The sequence below is a fragment of the Schistocerca nitens genome, chromosome 8, assembly GCF_023898315.1.
Source record: "Schistocerca nitens isolate TAMUIC-IGC-003100 chromosome 8, iqSchNite1.1, whole genome shotgun sequence".
NCBI lineage: Eukaryota > Metazoa > Arthropoda > Insecta > Orthoptera > Acrididae > Schistocerca > Schistocerca nitens.
Window position 1 is genome coordinate 287,694,267 of NC_064621.1, and position 20,883 is coordinate 287,715,149.

At 43.0% G+C, this 20,883-nt stretch overlaps 1 protein-coding gene across 1 annotated transcript in view; it reads left to right on the top strand.

Moving 5' to 3' along the window:
• Positions 1 to 20,883, top strand: part of LOC126198552 (tryptophan 2,3-dioxygenase) — a 448,771-nt gene that overhangs the window by 314,945 nt on the left and 112,943 nt on the right. The window lies entirely within an intron of this gene.

A 20,883-nucleotide genomic window follows, 5' to 3' on the forward strand; every position in this document is an offset into this window, starting at 1 on the left:
TAAGTGCGGGTGGCCGAGTATTTTCTCCCTGGTGAATGTCGACGAATACGTGGCTGGACGTAAACATACGAGTAACCACAACACTGTGACTTGCCCACTGATCATCTGCAAATCAGCGATTGTACTTAACTGCGTTTCTGCTGTAGAGCAAGTACTGCAAGTGAAAATAGCGTATCACAGTATGTCTCGAAATGACGTTCGTTAGCGTTGTAATCGGCTCTCTGAACGAATGCAATATTACATAGCAACTGGGGTAGGCTACCACGATACGTAAAATAGATTACATTAGATATACTGTTCGTTGTGTTAACCCTTACTGAGTAGATCCTTGAGGATATGGAACATGTTAGATAGACGAAACTAAGAAATACATGTTAAAAGAAGAACTGATACGCTTATGTTTTCTCCACAAAAGCTAAAATGTTCAAATGTGTGTGAAATCCTATGGGACTTAACTGCTTAGGTCATCAGTCCCTAAGCTTACACACTACTTAACCTAAATTATCCTAAGGACAAACACACACACACCCATGACCGAGGCAGGACTCGAACCTCCGCCGGGATCAGCCGCACAGTCCATGACTGCAGCGCCTTAGACCGCTCGGCTAATCCCGTGCGGCCCCAAAAGCTAAATTAAATGGCACCGAAGCATTTGGAAATGTTATAACTTTCAAAATTATTCATTAATATGTTAATTGAAAAAAGTGTAAATCATAGGCTATTGTAAATAAAGCAGTGTCAAAGCAGCAGGATTCAAGGCTTACTTATATACGCAACATTTTATATAGGCCCTGCAGACCATGCCTTGTTTCCACAAACTGCTTCCACTTGTTTATGTATTGTGTTCGGTTCAGTTCTCAAGGCTCGCAGGTCCTTCGCCAAGTCGTCCATCCACCGATGCCTTGGTCGTCTTATGGGGCGTCTGGTGTTTGGTTTCCCCTCAAGTGCTTTCTTCACCTGCATCTCTTCTGGCATGTCGACTTCACGGCCAGCCCACTGGATTCTTTTGCTCTTCAGCTTCTGTAGTATTATCGGTTGTTGCAGCAAGAGATAGATTTCATCATTCTTCCTTCTTCTCGATTCTTCTTTAATATCGAGCATATGGACTATCAGACCAATTGTGTGATAGGTTTTGAAGAGTTCCTAGATAACAGAACGCAGCATGTCATTCTCAATGGAGAGAAGTCTTCCGAAGTAAGAGTGATTTCAGGTGTGCCGCAGGGGAGTGTCGTAGGACCGTTGCTATTCACAATATACATAAATGACCTTGTGGATAACATCGAAAGTTCACTGAGGCGTTTTGCGGATGATGCTATAGTATATCGAGAGGTTGTAACAATGGAAAATTGTACTAAAATGCAGGAGGATCTGCAACGAATTGACGCATGGTGCAGGGAATGGCAATTGAATCTCAATGTAGACAAGTGTAATGTGCTGCGAATACATAGAAAGAAAGATCCTTTATCATTTAGCTACAATAAAGCAGGTCAGCAACTGGAAGCAGTTAATGCCATAAGCTATCTGGGAGTAGGCATTAGGAGTGATTTAAAATGGAATGATCATATAAAGTTGATCGTCGGTAAAGCAGATGCCAGACTGAGATTCATTGGAAGAATCCTAAGGAAATGCAATCCGAAAACAAAGGAAGTAGGTTACAGTACACTTGTTCGCCCACTGCTTGAATACTGCTCAGCAGTGTGGGATCCGTACCAGATAGGGTTGATAGAGGAGATAGAGAAGGTCCAACGGAGAGCAGCGCGCTTCGCTACAGAATCATTTAGTAATCGCGAAAGCGTTACGGAGATGATAGATAAATCCAGTGGAAGACTCTGCAGGAGAGACGCTCAGTAGCTCGGTACGGGTTTTGTTGAAGTTTCGAGAACATACCTTCACCGAGGAGTCAAGCAGTATATTGCTTCCTCCTACGTATATCTCGCGAAGAGACCATGAGGATAAAATCAGAGAGATTAGAACCCACACAGAGGCATACCGACAGTCTTTCTTTCCGCAAACAATACGAGACTGGAATAGAAGGGAGAACCGACAGAGGTACTCAAAGTACCCTCCGCCACACACCGTCAGGTGGCTTGCGGAGTATGGATGTAGATGTAGATATCTTCCTCATTACTCTCCTTTCAATTATTAATAGTTTTTCCGTTTATCGTTTGTTCATGTTCCAGGTTTATGAACCGTACTTGACTGCTAGGCATATAGCATATCGTATCATATATTCTCATCTCATTATTCGCTGATATTGATTTTGGGCTGAGCGTCTCCCTTAGGTAATACATGCACTTTATTCCCACTGCTGGTTCTCCATTTATATACACTCCATTGATGTCCATTTCTATGGTATTGCTCCTCGTCCCAAGCTGTTGAAGTGGTGAACTCTCTTGAACCCCACGCTATTTGCCTCATTAAATTCTTGCAGCTCTTGCTTTCTTCCTAACTGCGTGAACTCAATTTGTCTTGATCCATCTTTAGCCCACCATTCTGTGTATATGTGATCTGAGGCTTTCCCGGCGAATGTGTTGTATCGAAGGTTCTCGGGTGTCCAGCCGGATCCGATCGTCGAAGTTCCACGATATTTCCGCGAATAACCGTACCGCCATTATCAGCACCACCTGATTCGCCGAAATATCGTGGAACTTCGACGATCGGATCCGACTGAACACCCGAGAACCTGGGATACATTCTATGTATAGTTGTCCATTTTCTAGTGCATTTCTTTCAGCTCATGGTTTAATTCACTTAGCTGTACTATATCATCTACGTATGCGAGACAATTGAAATTACAATCCATCTGTACTCCAGCCCATTCATGTTTTCTACTTTCCGTTATTGCTTTCTCTGAGACGACATTGAGCAGAACCCAAGAGAAAGCATTCCCTTGTCTGAGATCCGTCTTAATCTCGAACGTTCCTGACGTGAGCCCTCCGAAACGCACTGCTGCCCTTGACCCATCCATACAAATTTGGACCATTGTCACTAGCTTCTCTGGGATTATGAAGTCAAGCAGAGCATTGTGTAGGCTACGTCGGTGGATGCTTTCATATGCAAAAACCTACGAACAGACTATAGATTTCATATTCCCAGCGTTTTTCAAACAGTTGTCTTAGGATTAAAATGTGGTCTACTGTATATGGGTCTGATAGAAAGCAAGCTTAGTATTCCTGTTAATTCTCTGTGAATTATTGTAATTTTTTTAAGATAATGGTAAACATTAGCTTGCAAGTTCCATTCTTCTAACAATGTCTCATTCTTCCATATCAAAAAAATGGTTCAAATGGCTCTGAGCACAATGGGACTTAACATCTGAGGTCATCAGTCCCCTAGAACTTAGAATTACTTAAACCTAACTAACCTAAGGACATCACACACATCCATGCCCGAGGCAGGGTTCGAACCTGCGACCGTAGTGGTCGCGCGGTTCCAGACTGAAGCACCTAGAACCGCTCGGCCACAAAGTTTCATTAGTTATGACAAATTTCATTAAGGAAAAAACTACACACAACCAATAGTTGGTAAACGCAAAAACTAAAATTATTCAGGGCACAAAGGAATTAAAGATATTAGCTGTCAGTGGACGTTTGTTTATGTCAACAGAGCTAGTTGAAAATTTCTGCTGGACTGGGTTTCGAACCCGGCACAAATTTTCAACTTGCACCACTGATGTAAATCAATGCCGACTGGTAGCTATTGTCTTTAATTCCATTGTTTCTTGGTTCATATACATACTAAAATTATTGTCTAAAACGATGTTCCTATTGATGTGTGGCGCTCTGAATATGACTATATATATATATATATATATATATATATATATATATATATATATATATATAATGTCATTAACAGTGAATTTTGTTAGACTGCTCTTGTTTTACGAGCACACAGGGTAGGGTAGGCAACAGCAGCTGGAGACTGCTGTATACGGAAAAGTATAATCGTTGAGTGACTAGTGGATTCAGAATGATTTATACAGTCTCTATATTTGGTAAGATTTACAAGAGTTTGCTTTGAATGTGGATAATTTTATGGTAGTACAGACTGGTAGGAGATACATTCCTGTAATTTTGGACTACATATTAATAGTATGCTGCTGTGCGAAAAGCTGTTTGCCTCAGTCTGAATCCATTGCTCAGACAAGGTTAGTGGTCTAAAGGGTTTTGAATGAAGTTGAATGGTACATAGGATTGTAGACAACTCTGACCCTAGATCAATTGGTACCTTTCTGTGCGTACCAAAATGGGTCCAAAAAATGATCAGAGGATACTGATCTAAGGACTTCAGAGTGTTAGAGAAAGTGTGCAATGAAACGTCAGTGTTTTGTTGAGTGTTTTTTTTAATACCCACAATAGCACATCATAGTATTACTCCTTGTCTTCGACATTCTGCTTCACTCTGATGGAAGCAATATGACTGGACGAGTAGTAACTAAGTGAAAGGCCGCTGCAACCGTGGCCGAAACGTTGGTTTTCTCCAGAAGTAGTTTTATACAATATGACGCAGCACCATACCCAGAAAACTTTTATGTCGACTGGCTCTGGGCGCGGAAGTCTACGCAGTTATAAATGGTTTTAATTGGCTGACCTATTGTCGGTTATTAATCTCGCTGCGAACCTAGTTAAAGAACTTGCACGTGTAGCCAACCTCATCAAACTGAGGAACCATACACGATGATTTGTTTCGGTAAGACATTCGGCTGAAAAAGCACTCTAAGATCAAATAACCAGCTCATTGTCTGTTGATATTCTGAGAGGAAAAGGACTCTATGCGCATGTTAAGATTCTTTGCTGTTTTTTCTCTGTAGCCAAGTAGGTATATGTTATTCTCTAATATTTTCCCGCTTTAAATTAAAGTATGTTTTACAGAACGCTAGTGAACTGTGTGGAAGCAGGGGAAGGGAGTATGCCAGAAGATAATACGCTACGTGAAAATGTAATATCATATCAGTATTGTTTCTTAATTATCACTAAAAATACAATGTATTTCTTTGCACTTTTGAGGGAACTCTGTCGTGCTATTGACAGCATTGTAACAATTATTGACATTCCCTTTTCCTGTTGCCGGTTCGAGAACATTTTTTCACACAACTGACGTATCATTTTTTATCAGTGATAAGATCCGCCACAGTTGTAAAAGTTTTATTTCATAAAAGCAAAGCAAAAAAATGGTTCAAATGGCTCTGAGCACTATGGGACTCAACTGCTGAGGTCATTAGTCCCCTAGAACTTAGAACTAGTTAAACCTAACTAACCTAAGGACATCACAAACATCCATGCCCGAGGCAGGATTCGAACCGGCGACCGTAGCGGCCTTGCGGTTCCAGACTGCAGCGCATTTAACCGCACGGCCACTTCGGCCGGCTAAAAGCAAAGCACAAACTGCTTTCGGGAACTGTGTCCCATCTTCAGGTGCCTATGAAAAGAGTACATAACAGTCGAATAACAGAGGGTAAATTAGGTTAAAATAGTGCATCCCCGGCACATTGCATAAAACAGGAGACCTCAGTTCCTAGGCCTGCCAGAAAGCATCTCACAGGGCGCAAAAGGGGTTCGTGCTCAAAGTCGTGCCAAACACAGATCCGCATAAAGTTAGATAGGCCTCTTTCAAACACAGTGCTACGCACCTAAAAGGCCCATGCGAAGCACACAGCAAAGCTGAAATGCCGAATGGGGAAGCCATGTAGACGTAACGTAACCGAGTTCACTCCTCGTGCCAACTATAGTATGTTGGGGTTCATTGTATTTCAGCATAATAAAAGAATTTTAGAAAAAAAAATTCACAAAATTATAATGATTTGATCGGAATGCTGACGACCAAGAAATAACCTCTGTTATGCGACTTTTGTGGACCCACATTTTATATGCACCTGAAGATGGGACACAGGTCCCGAAATCGGGTCTGTTTTACTTTAAGAAAATCAAAAAAATTACAGCTGTAGCGAATCTTATCATTGATGATGAATGTCAACAGTTGTGGTTGTCCCGTCAAGTGAGACCTATCATTTGTTGCTGAAGGCTGCATCTCTTGTTGTCCGGGAGAGTATATGGTTTCAACAAACCGGTGCTCCATCCCACTTTGATATTAATCTCTGTGACCACCTGAACAACAGATAGCCTTATCGCTGGATTGGTAGAGAAGGCCCTGCCTGCCGAATGCTCAATTTGAGGACAAGAATATTTGTGTAATTATGACGCGGAAGGTCCGAAATGCCCTGGATGCTGTCGCAGGGAGACGAGTGGTGGAACTGGACTAATACCCAAGTCCATCACGCAATGCTAGCTAGAGCTCTGTGACTCTTAGCGAGCGACTGCGAAGCAGAAGTGCTACACGGAGTTCAAATACGACAAAACATTTTGTTCAAAAATGTTGAAATGTGTGTGAATTCTTATGGGACTTAACTGTTAAGGTCATCAGTCCCTAAGCTTACACACTACTTAACCTAAATTATCCTAAGGACAAACACACACACCCATGCCCGAGGGAGGACTCGAACCTCCGCCGGGACCAGCCGCACAGTCCATGACTGTAGCCCCTAGACCGCTCGGCTAATCCCGCGCGGCAAACCATTTTGTGTAGATACAACTGAAACTGAAATCGCCTCAGCGAACAGTTTAGTAACAATTGTACAGTTACCATATTTAGTGCTACAGATTACGTTCCTTCACAGAATCACTCAACATCTGACGATCTTAACGTCTCTTATATACTCTGATCTGGTTACAACACTAAACCCCCATAGCACTAACAATCGCTGATGAACGTTCTCCCTGTCACGGAGGATTGCAACTCTAATTATCTTCATAACTATCAATGGTACGAAGTTGCGTTGACATCAGACCAACCCTTCAGGGCCCTTCACCTTTTATGTCATGGGTCTATTTTAACATCATTTGGTTTAAGAGCAGCAACATCGCTGCTTGTAGTCGGCTTCCCCGTTTGGGGCGAATTAAATGATCTTTAAAGAAAAAAATTGATTTAGGTGGTAGTGAGCTACCCATGGATACTAAAACACTCCTGGGGAATATCCAAGCAGAGGGTAGAAATTTTGAGTTTTGGAGAAGTTGTGGAGTAATCATGCAGCAGATTCTGCCTTCAATGAAGCCAGTAATATTGAAAAGCCAGGCTTTGCAACGATCGGACACGTAACAGTTCCGAAAGCTTCCGACTTGTAACGATTCAAAAATATTGAAACCACAGGCCGAATTGGAAAGCATGCACAGTGCGAGAAAATTATGAGTTGCTCGAGCTAGATAGGAACAGCGTCTTCTTTGAGCGACCAACTACTGTCAGCCGCTGATCGTGGCCGGGTGACGTGCAGTCGTGCGATCCATGGCATCAGCGTCGTGTACCAACCACAGATACAGAGTGTAATAAAATGGTATCCTCGCATGAGGAAAAAATATGTTATATAGACAGAGGTTCGAAAAACTTTATTTCCAAGTTAGAGCACAGTTTCTACAGCTCTTCACTCATTAATCATCTACTTTGAAACGGAGCTTCATCCGTGCAAAGCACATTTGCACTAAAATGAAGGATGACACGAATCATTCGCAGAACTTTACCGTGCAGGAAAGTCATTATGCAACATTATGCAACAGATTTTGATTTTCTGATGACTTTAATAGCCGAAAAATGATAGCATCATGTGCAAACAATCTAAAATTGCTTCTCAGATAGTCTCCTCAATCATTTATACAGATTAGGAACAGCATAGGACCTATAACACTTCCTTGGGGACGCCAGATAACAAATGGTTCAAATGGCTCTGAGCACTATGGGACTTAACATCTGAGGTCATCAGTCCCATAGAACTTAGAACTACTTAAACTAACTAACCTAAGGACATCACATACATCCATGCCCTAGGCACGGTTCCAGACGGAAGCGCCTAGAACCGCTCGGTCACACCGGCCGGGCCAGATAACACTTTTATTTGCCACGCGGGGTAGCCGTGCGGTCTAGGGCGTCTTGTCAGGGTTCGCGGGGCTCCCCCTGTCGGAGTTTCGAGTCCTCCCTCGGGCATGGGTGTGTGTTTTGTGTTCGTCCTTAGCATAAATTAGTTTAAGTTATATTAAGTAGTGCGTAAGCCAAAGGACCGATGACCTCAGCAGTTTGGTCCCATAGTCTTTACCACAAATTTCCAAATTTCACCTTTTTTTTACTCGATAGCTTCCTGTCAGATACTACAAACAGTGTTCTTTCCGACAGGAAATCACGAATCCAGTCTCACAACTGAGATAATACTCAATAGGTACGCAACTTGGTTATAAGCCACTTGTGAGAAACGGTCTCAAAAGCCTTTTGGAAGTCAAGATATATGGAATCGATCTGAGATCCCCTGTCGATAGCACTCATTGCTTCTCGAGGATAAACAACTAGCTGTGTTTCACAAGAACGATATTTTCTGAATCCGTGCTGACTGCGTGTCAACAGACTGTTTACGTAGAGGCAATTCATTAAGTTTGAACACAGAATAATGTTCCAGAATTCTACTGCATATCGACATAGGTGGCATGAGTCTATAATTCATCGGATTACTCCTATTTCTTCTTTGGAGTATTGGTGTGACCTGTGCAAATTTCCGGCCTTCAGGTATGGAACTCTTGTCGAGCGAGCGGCTGCATATGATTGTTAAGTATGGAGCTATTATATCCACATACTCAGAGTGGAATCCAACTGGCATACAATCGACAGTGGGGGGTTTGCCTTTATGAACTGATTTAAGCTGCTTTGCTATGTAAAGGATATCAGCTGGGGAATGAAGCCGACGTGATACCAGTCTGCATTGTTGCCAAATTTATTGAAGATAGTGGCTCTTCCTGCATGGTCCCTGCACCTCTTCTCTGTGGGGTCAGATGTGGCAACATCGCATTGTTGATGTCACCACCTGCACTCCACCCCCATCCCCAAACCCTCTCACTGCACCCACTTCCACCTCACCCCTCCTCCACTTCGCCTCCCCATCCTCACTTGTAAATTGGTGGCAAAAAGACTCAGACTGTACTGAGCTGCTGGAGACGAAGGACATAAGTTACTGTTATGAGAACTACGTTCTTTTATTTATGTGTGTATTATTTTGCTAAAAGAAGTTCCAAAATTTTGGCGGGGAAATCGAATTGGCAATTCCCTTACAGCCTTGCTGCTTCAACTTCAAATTAACACTATTGCTTAAAATCAGTGGGACAACAGAAAAAAGCTCTTGTGAAAAAACGGATCGAATGCCACAGAGTGGGCAGCAATTTCAAGCAATATATTGTTTATTAATTAAAAATTTATTTAATTAATTAATTAAATTGCTGGGAAATGTGTTAAATTGATGAGATCTTGGTGTTGGACACAGAGCAGTGTAAAAGTATGTTACCTGCAAAAATACAGCTAAGGACTGCATCTATAGCCTCCTTCATGAGGAATGGAAGGAGATGATAATGGATTAATATAGCGAGAATACTTTTCAGCAAATAATGGTCATGCAGCAGGATGGACTGAGGATGCATACTGCAACTCATAGGGACTATTTCCTCTGCTGGAACTGTTCTTGTTTTTTGAAATAGCCGGTCAGTCCACAATGTAAGAGACAACTTCGTCCTATTCCACTACCCTAGGCATAATGAACCAGAGCTGCTCTCCTTGGTGTATGGGACTCGACTGAGGACGCTGAAAACGGGTTTTGTTCTCCTCTCGATCCCGTGTGTTTATATATTCACTTTGCTGTGTACCCTAGTCGACAATACCACTCGAATGACATTACAATGAAATTAACACCCTTAGCTGCTTATAGGCGTTGACATACGTCAACGGGGACAGATGAAAATATGTGCCACGACCGGGACTCGAACCCGGAATCTCCTGCTTACATGGCAGACGCTCTATCCATCTGAGCCACCGAGGACACAGAGGATAGCGCGACTGCAGGGATTTATCTCTAGCACGCCTCTCACGAAACCCATATTCTCAACGTACTGTCCCGCACTACATTCGTAGTGCCCCCGCCCATTATACTCATTACTCGCGGCGCGTTGCCGATTCCCGTAAGAGTTCGGGCACTGTTTGTGCATTTGCACAAAAGAAGAAGATGGTCAAGGGGCCGGTGAGCCTTAACTATATATATATACTAAGATACCATCTTAGTATATAAATACCACTCGAAATTGGCAGAGAACTGACCTACGACCATTACTGGAAGGATTGCATCCTGCTGATCTATAATTAAATAGCTGCTGAGGAACTTGTACACAGCTACATGATAAGAAGGGATAGGGCAGCACACTATCACGGAAGTGTATGAAGAGTAGTCTCCTACCGGTCTACAAATGAAATAGCTGCTGAGGAATTTGTACACTCAAATACATACAGGGCAAGAAGAGTCAGGACAGCAAACTATCACTGAACTGTAGGAAGAGATGCCTCCTACCAATCTACAAGTGCGCAGCTGCTAAGGAACTTGTACACATACATACATACATAATAAGAAGGGATAGGACAGTAAACTATCCCTGAAGTGTGGAAAAGTCAATATGTACAACCACAACTAATGGAAAATGCTTCACTGCTCTAATTACACATCGAAACTAGTAAACAATGGACCATAAGGTAATACACGCACTGGTAATTTAGAAAAATCATTGTAATAAAACATCTATTGCAAAAACCAGCAGAGAGTGCTGGCAGCTGCAAGCTGTCAAACGTATTTCTCAGAAAGACTTCCCCCCTGTAACTATAGCGTAAACCTGACTATTCGCCATGGCTGAAGACCTGAATGGTCAACAGCGGTACCTCTCCTCTCCCCCACTTCCCTTCTCCACCACCACTTCCCCCTTCTCTCGCCCACATCTCCTCCCCTCCCCCACTTGGGAATTGGCGGGAAGAAGACTCAATACTGGTTTTCCAGGCCCGTTCGGTCCTGTCACTGATGGTACAGAAAAAGCTCCATCCACTGCAGGTGCTCTGCGTTGGTCTGGATTAGGTTGACAGTGATATGATGTTTCTAGTCTAAAGCTGGACCCTCCAGAAGGTAATGCTTCTGCTTCCTCAGGCCTCTTCTAACCTCCTGCTGAAGGCAAACAAAGAGATCCATCTGCTGGCGAACTCTGCTTTGGTCAGTGTTGAACTGACAACAATATACCGTTTCAGGTCTGCTGAAATCAACTTTATTTCTAGGTAATATCAGTCCCTGGAAGATAGCGAAATACTTAACTTTTCGTCGTGGATGGGGCAAAGACAACTCCCTAGGAGAAGAATAGCCAAAAGCATGCTACAGCCTTTGGCTACTTCTCGCAAAGGGAAAAGGCAGCTCTGCGGTTGAACTCTCCAGAAGGACTGGCACCGTGACCAGCGACCATTGAGGTCCTTGTAGAAAGTCGCTATTCAATTCAGCGGCGCCAGCCACCCCCTCCCGTAGCCTGCAAGCTCTTCTAGCTTCCGAGCACTCAAAATTAGTGTCTGAGGAATTCTTGTAAACAAATTATCATGCATGTCGCTATTACGTACATCTCAGATGTATAAATATCAGTAGAGAACAGCAGCTTTGACGCTATCTATTCACATGTCAGAAAAAAACGAAGTCATTTTTACACCCAGTAGCAAGCTACAATTCGCATCATATCCCTCCCTGTTATTTCGTAACATCCAACTGAGTAAAACCGCGAACTCGACATACGATGCTGTTGTCGATGGCAGATAAGCAACTCAAGATGTCAGAGTTCTGTAACCATCATTTATGTCGTACTTACCTAATTTTTACGTATTGTCCATTAATTTTCGCAATTTTACCAGGTTTTCCCTACTTTCAATGCATTTTACCCAATTACTTGAGTTCGAAACCACTGATGTCGACAACTTCTCACGTCCACAAAACTTCTCATTTTGTCGATCTCGTGATTGCTATCAGCCAATTACATTGCAGCATGGTTCTCAATTTCTGTATCATTGCTGTACCAACCCCTCCATTACTTTGCTAGTGTTATATATATTAGGGCGTATCGTGAATCCTGTTACAGGGCCTACATCACATGACATAAATACTGTTTTGTAGTGTGAAAAATAGCCAGCAGCAGAGAGGACTTGTAAAAACTATGTTCCTTAGCCAAAACACACTGTAAATTCAGTAAAATGTTATTACGATTGGCCATCTCTCCCTATGTAGAATAAAGTTGGAGATTGAAAGCTCTCACCAATACCTTTGATATTACCACTTCAACAAACGAATCGTATCCACAGTAGTACTTGTCAGCTATTTCGAAACGAGCTGCCCCTTTATTGAACCTATTGGCTAAGGAGCATGAACAAAACTGTAGATGATCTCTCTCTATTCATCTTGAAACTCTTCTTCTGTCTTAACCAACCCTCCCTGCAACATTGTCTCCTATTTAATTTGGAATGGACCAGAAATAGGAGGGCAGTATACCTGCTACATTCAATGTCTCAAAGTTCCATATAGTTAATACATTTTAATATGTTACTTTTGGAAAGAGCATTACACGTGTTCCAAACTTCCACAACCGACAGACGCTAGTGATACAGATGGCGTTCTCATTCCGACAAGATAACAGCGAAGACTGTTCTGTACCAATCTTACTAATGCCACCCATATCAGTATACACAATCTGTTTAGATGCGTAAATGCTGAGGAGGTTAGCACTCCTTATTGGTGTACAATAGGTACGTGCCTGAAACATTGCGACTGTTGTGATCACAGAACAGACTGTCAAGAAGAAAAAGAAACGTATGATTTATGCACGACGGACCACCGGGCAGAAGGAGTTTAGTACATTTTATGTAAATCACTTGTGCTATCAGCTGTGGAGTATTGTCTAGTGTTTGGAGTCCATACCCCCGTATTAGAAAGATAGAAATGGTTCTAGAACATAAATATACACTCCTAAGGCTACACAGTTATGTACTTAAACATGCTATAATATTAAAGCAGTGTAGTTTCTGATATATTAGTCGTAGAATGCGATCTTTTTAATACCCCAGTGGAGGAAATATATCTCCAACACCTGACGTACATTCACCCTGCAAGTTTGCAACCTCACTCACTATGGTGACAAACTTTAAGATGATAAAACAACTACCTTCTCCAACAAAAAAAAAACAAAACAAAAAAAGCATAGATTCTTTGTGATACATGCGCTGGATAGGTTTCCAGAGGTGTATAGCGCCCACTGTTCACTTATAATTATGGTTCAAAAACTATGCTATGCTCGTATCAGTCCTATAAAATGATAATCAGGAACAGAAAACACGTGAAACAGCGACATCTTATGAGAAAATGGACAAATGTATAGCAGCGGTTTTTAATAGGTGAAATTAACACGCCATGCTGCACTAACTCCGTGAACAGAGCACAGTCTCTTCCACCCACAACAGTTGTGAAGCAAATGTGTACACAGGGATTGCAGTACTGTACAAACCCATGAACTGGCTTTGAATCACTGCAGGTATGAAACTGAAGACTCAGTTTTTGTCCAAGACATAGCAGGGAAATGGTTTACTTTGTATATACGTTCAACTAGTGGAGGGTTCTGAAATAAGTTTTCCATCGGCTTGGTGGACATGATTCCTCACATTTCGGTTGGAAGTCCTCTGCTGTCTGTGGCAAGGAGAGGTTTGTTGTTGATAATTGCAGGTAAGCAGTGCTCCAAGTCACAGCCAGAACAAGCAATTATATATGAGTCATCATTGCAGTCATGAAACTGAAGACTCGATGCATGTCAAAGATGTGTTAGAGAAGTGGTGCATACATCTTCATTCATCTAGGAGAACATGCTAAAATATGTTTTCCATCAGTTTGGCAAATATAATTCGTCACACATTCTGGCATTGGTGTGGGGAAGTTTGCTGTTAACGATTGCAGGCAGGTAGCACTCTAAGTCACAACCAGAACAAACAACTGTATATGAGTCAAACACAGGTTACACCTCACAACTGATATTGCCCAAGAGAACAATTGAAAAAAAATGGTTAAATGTGCGATAAATGACCTACTACTACATCTCCCCCTCTCTAGAATGCATCATCAGACAACCTCTCTCAACCGATTACTCCATCTACTTTCTATCATCCTTTATGCAGATCCATATCCATTCAGAAGCAGATGGTTCTCTTTTCGAGGAAAGCATCCAAGGCAGCAGTCAACTTAAGTGAACTGCTACTACCTCAGAAGGCATACTGTAGAATGTTGTTAAAAACCATGCAGCAACTGCTCTGTGATATTTGTTAGTTAACACCACATGGTTGTGGTTGGCAGAGAGTACAGAGAACCACATTGGAAATACTGTTTGTTAGGGTTTAGAACACTTAAACAGTCTTACATGAGGCGAAACGCGTGATCCAGTCAGTATTAGTATATTGCAAACCCCAAAGCTAGTAGTACAATGCCCTTTTGCTAAGGAGGACATATAGTTTATTGTAGTCAAGTGTGTGGACACTATAAAAATCTGTAAGGTGTTTGCTGATAAGTTTGGAGTCCCATCTGGGCTTGTGATCAGACATATATAAGTTCATTACTCCACATTTGGTAATCACACATTTTAAACAGTCTATTCCAGCCATCTTAGCACTGTCCACGACAAGTTACTGTTACCTGTGTCCCCAGTGCTTCCACGCCGACTTTTTCTCATATTCCTCTTGGTGTCACATACTCATTCCCATGCACAAGAATTTTCCTGCACCAAGCAGACATGTAAGTACTCTCTCAATCTCCCTCAATTTTCCCAAATTTTGTCGTATTTTCCATCAATTTTCGTAATTTTGCCTATTTATTTTTTCCACAATTTTTGGATGTTTATACCAGTATACCCATATTATTAACATAACCAGGTGTGGCTTGATTTTATATTAGTAATATTTGACAACCTTCTAAAAACTCCTGAGAATTTCCCTCTTTCCAATGATCTACGTGCATGCATTTCAGATAGGATAAGCATGAAAGTAATCGAATTAGATAACTGAAAGTATAGTAACCTCGCCCGCCCGGTTAGCCATGCGGTCTAGCGCAGGGCCTTCCGGTTCGGGAAGGAGCGTCTGGTCCCCGGCACGAATCCGCCCAGCGGACTTGTGTCGAGTCCGGTGAGTCGGCCAGTCTGTGGATGGTTTTTAGGCGGTTTTCCATCTGCCTCGGCGAATGCGGGCTGGTTCCCCTTATTCCACCTCAGCTACACTATGTCGGCAATTGCTGCACAAATAAGTTCTCCATGTACGCGTACACTACCATTACTCTACCACGCAAACATAGGGGTTCCACTCATCTGGTGCGAGACGTTCCCTGTGGGGTTCCACCGGAGGCCAAACTACACAATAACCCTGAAAGAGTGGTTCGGTGTGGGGCGGCGGTGGGGTAAAGTGGACTGCGGTAGTCGTCGTGGGGTTGTGGACCACTGCGGCTGTGGCGGGGATGGAGCCTCTCCGTCGTTTCTAGGCCCCTAGTCAACATACAGTACAGTACAATACAATACAATAGTAACCTCTTTTTGTAGCTACATGAGACTTTACAAGTGCAGCACCTGTTGGATCCAGTAACCGGTAACATTTTTTGGGGGTGGATCCATGCACACAAAGGCCGGAGTAGCGGTTGTGGTGGATCCATCTCCATAATAATTCCTGGATAATGTTTAGTATTCATCCACCCCACAATATAGTCTGTAAGTTAGATTATCCTACCTTAAATTCGAAGCTACCACCACAGGCGACGCATTCGATGTTGGTGGAGTAAGGGAGAGTGGCGTGGGTCCCCCACCTGAGACCCCAGCATATGAAATAGGGTAAATCTGCGACTTCATACTACGAATGCGAATATACTTTGTGACTCCCATCCACATAGGGAGAAATGGCCAATCGTAATAACATCTTACTCAATTTATAATTTGGTTTGCCTAAGGAACATATTGTTTGCACCTCCTCTCTGCTGCTGGCTATTTCCCACACTACAAAACAGTATTTTTGTCGCGTGATGCAGGCTGTGTAACAGGATTTATGATATGCTCAGATGTTTATAGCAATCGCAAAGTAATGAAGAGGTGGTATAGCAGTGATACAGAAATTGAGAACCATGATGCAATGTCATTGGCTGATAGCATCACGAGATCGACACGACGATGTGGTTGTTTTGTTGACATGACAAGTCATCAAGAGCAGTGGTTTGAAACTCAAGTAATTGGGTAAAATGAGTCTAAATTATCGAAAAACCTGGTAAAATTGCGAAAATTGACGGCAAATACGTAAAATTGAGGAAAATACGACGAAAATGTTTGTTATAGAGCTCCAATCCCAGAGAAAGCAGGTGTTGACAGATGTGAAAATTACCGAACTAAAATTACCGAACTATCAGTTTAATAAGTCACGGCTGCAAAATACTAACGCAAATTCTTTACAGACGAATGGAAAAACTGGCAGAAGCCGACCTCGGGGAAGATCAGTTTGGATTCCGTAGAAATATTGGAACACGTGAGGCAATACTGACCTTACAACTTATCTTAGAAGCTAGATTAAGAAAAGGCAAACCTATGTTTCTAGCATTCGTAGACTTAGAGAAAGCTTTTGGCAATGTTGATTGGCATTTTCTTTCAAATTCTGAAGGTGGCAGGGGTAAAATATAGGGAGCGAAAGGCTATTTACAGTTTGTACAGAAACCAGATGGCAGTTATAAAAGTCGAGGGACGTGAAAGGGAAGCAGTGGTTGGGAAGGAGTGAGATTTGTACAGAAACCAGATGGCAGTTATAAAAGTCGAGGGACATGAAAGGGAAGCAGTGGTTGGGAAGGAGTGAGACAGGGTTGCAGCCTATCCCCGATGTTGTTCAATCTGTATATTGAGCAAGCAGTAAAGGAAACAAAAGAAAAATTCGGAGTAGGTATTAAAATCCAAGGAGAAGAAATAAAAACTTTAAGGTTCACCGATGACATTGTAATTCTGTCAGAGACAGCAAAGGACTTGGAGGAGCAGTAGAATGGAAGGGACAGTGTCTTGAAAGGGGGATATAAGATGAACATCAACAAAAGCAAAACGAGGATAATGGAATGTAGTCGAGTTAACTCGGGTGATGCTGAGGGAATTAGATTAGGAAATGAGACACTTAAAGTAGTAAAGGAGTTTTGCTATTTTGGGAGCAAAATAACTGATGATGGTCGAAGTAGAGAGAGAAATTTGTTAACATGGAGTATAGATTTAAGTGTCAGGAAGCCGTTCCTGAAAGTATTTGTATGGGGTGTAGCCATGCATGGAAGTGAAACATGGACGATAAATAGTTTGGACAAGAAGAGAATGGAAGCTTTCGAGATGTGGTGCTACAGGGGAATGCTGAAGATTGGATGGGTAGATCGCATAACTAATGAGGAGGTATGGAATAGAATTGGGGAGAAGAGGAGTTTGTGGCACAACTTGACTAGAAGAAGGGATCGGTTAGTAGGATACGTTCTGAGGTATTAAGGGATCACCCATTTAGTATTGGAGGGCAACGTGGAGGGTAAAAATCGTAGAGGGAGAAATGGTTCAAATGGCTCTGAGCACTATGGGACTTAACTTCTGAGGTCATCAGTCCCCTAGAACTTAGAACTACTTAAACCTAACTAACCTAAGGACATCACACACATCCATGCCCGAGGCAGGATTCGAACCTGCGACCGTAGCGGTCGCGCGATTCCAGACTATAGCGCTTAGAACCGCTCGGCCACCCGGCCGGCGTAGAGGGAGACCAAGAGATGAATACACTAAGCAGATTCAGAAGGACGTAAGCTGCAGTATGTACTGCGAGATGAAGCAGCTTGCACAGGATAGAGTAGCATGGAGAGCTGCATCAAACCAGTCTCAGGACTGAAGACCACAACAACAGAGCTCCGATATCGGCAATTTGCTCATCCGTCATGAACAACAGTATCGTAGACCGAATTCACAGTTTTACTCAGTTGGATCTTACAAAATAGTAAGGGGGGGGGGGAGGGGTGATGCGAGCTGTAGCTTGTTGTTGGGTGTATTCCGATATGTGAATAGATAGCGTGAAAGCCGCTATTCTGTATTGATATTTGTGTGTCTGAAATGTATTCAATACCCAAATGCGTGACAATTTAGTTACAAGACTTCCACAGACACTAATTTTGAGTGCTCAGAGGATAGAAAACCGCACGGGCTACGAGAGGATGCTGGAAGCGGTCAGCGACAAGATGGTGGCCGGCGCCTCCATATTGAATAGCGACCTCAACGGCCGCTGGTCTCGGCGCCAGCCGCTCTGGCGAGTGCAATCCCCAGAGCTGCCTTTTCCTACTGTGAGATGCAATAAAAGATCTTGCATGCTGTCGGATGTTCTTTGCCCAGAGAGTTATCTTTGCCACATCCACGACAAATAGTCAACTACTTCACTATTGTTTCAGGAGTCGGAATTTCCTAGAAACACGTTCGATTTCTGCAGACCTGAAACAGTATATCATTGTCAATCCGACACCGACCAAAGTAGGGTATTGCCAGGAGATGGACCTCTTTGTTTGCCATCAGCGAGAAGTTAGAAAAAAGGCCTGGGAAAGCGGAGCTATTACCTGTGGGAAGGTCCAGCTGCAGACTGGAAACAGTACATCATTGTCAACCCAACACCGATCAACATAGAGCACCTGCAGTGGATGGAGCTCTTTGTGTACCATCAGTAACAGGATAGAAAAGGCCTGGGAAATCACTCTCCCTACCTACGGTGGCGGAGATGAGGGATGGATGATATTAGGTAGGAGGGGAGGTAAGACTGGTACTAAGCTGCTTAGTCTGTATCATATATCGAGGTGAAGATACATGCACTGTTCTGGCGGAAAGTTTTTTTTCCGACAGTTGTGTGATTTTATTACAGTGTTTTATCTTCCAGTAGAACGAAGGCCAGGATGCACTCGAAACATAACATAGTTGCTGCTATTTTTCTTTTTTTTTCTCTCTTTTGATAGATGCTCACCTATAAAAAGATTACATCTCTCACCTCCTAAGGCACACTTACGCCACTCATAAGAAAAACACATCTGTCTATACCGGAATATTCACTCAGTGTTGGTTATCGTGTTGTTGTTTGGTCCTTCCAGCATTACGTTTTGGGTGAAGTCTTCTACTCACTATAGTGTGTGGAACTTGCTAGCTGAATGTGTGTTTATGGCCTATTTGATGGTGTTAAGTGCTAATTTGTAGTATAATCTGTTGTGTCGATTCCCTAAGGTCTCGACACAATGAGTGGCTAGGTGCACGCGAAACTAACGCAGACGGGCGTAAATTCTGAAACAGGAGACTGGATGAAAACTATAAAGAAAAGAAGAGAGATTTTAATATACTTAACTTTAATGTAGTCTTGTTCTTGTTGAAATACATCTCTTGCATAGTAGTAAGCAATTAGCAATGATACACATGGCGCCTTGCTAGGTAGTAGCGATGGACTAGCTGAAGGCTATTTAATCTGTCTCTCGGCAAATGAGAGGAATACTTGGTAGGTCTAGTCGCAAGCTATGTCGTCCGTACAACTGGGGCGAGGTCAAGTCCGTGTCTTGTGACCTGCCATGTGGTGGCGCTAGGATTGCGAGTACACAGCGGCGACACGCGGGTCCGACATGTACTACAGGACCGCGGCCGATTTAAGTTACCACCTAGCAAGTGTGGTGTCTAGCGGTGACACCACATAATCAATGCAAGATTCAATTTTCTCGGTTCAATATTCATTATAGTAAGTATAAGTTCGTACCTCGAGAGCGAGTTTACACTTATTTAGCTGGCGATTTCATTGACTTTAGTTTTATGTCCACTATTTTCACTGTCACAGTATACAGTATACAGTATCTTACGTCCTTCCTCCCCAACAAAACCGACTGAGCTTTTTCCCATTAGTCCCCAAGTGGGGGGAGGGAGAGGTGATGTGGCGGGGGGGGGGGGGGGGGGGCGTTCAGTTCTCCAGCCATGATGAACAGCCAGGTCTTTCGCTGTTGTTCCAGTATTTTTGAGAAATAAGTTTAACAGCTTGCAGGAAGCGTACTGCTATTGACTCTTTTGTCCATCTGTGATGATTTCTGAAGACTGGAAACAATAGATCACTCCCAGCAGATGGATCCTTTTGTGTACCATCAGCGTCAGGTTTTAACAGGTCTAAGAAATCGTTATCTCTAACTATGGAGGAAAAGAAGGAAGGAGAAGCGGAGGTAGGAGGGGAGGTAATATTGGTTTTAAACTGCTTAGTTTGTATCCATACATCGAAGTGAACACACACGCAGTTGCCGACACTTTCTCTTGAGGAAGATCTTTTGGGGTTGGTTTTTACAATAGCTGTGTTATTACTATGTATTTTGTGTATTCCAGTGCGTGTGTCGCAATATGAGCCGTACCGAGCGACGTGGCGCAGTGGTTAGCACACTGGACTCGCATTCGGGAGGACGACGGTTCAATCCCGTCTCCGGCCACCCTGATTTAGGTTTTCCGTGATTTCCCTAAATCGTCTCAGGCAAATGCCGGGATGGTTCCTTTGAAAGGGCACGGCCGATTTCCTTCCCAATCCTTCCCTAACTCGAGCTTGCGCTCCGTCTCTAATGACCTCATTGTCGACGGGACGTTAAACACTAACCACCACCACCAATATGAGCCGTTGTTTATGAGTGATGGTTTTCTGACAACAAATTCGATGTGTAATTAGACCAGTAAAGTATTTTCGTCAGTTGTGGTAGCGTGTATTGGCATTCCTACATTTCACTGACAGTTTGCTGTTGTGTCCCTTCTTAGCACGTCTGTATGCGTATGTACAACTTCCTCGGCAGCTACGTCACTTGTAGGTCGGTACGAGGCTACTCGTCCTACACTCTCCCTATCCGTTCTTACCATGTATCTGTGTACAAGTTCCTCAGCAGCTATACACTTACAGGTCAGTAGCGATTGCAGG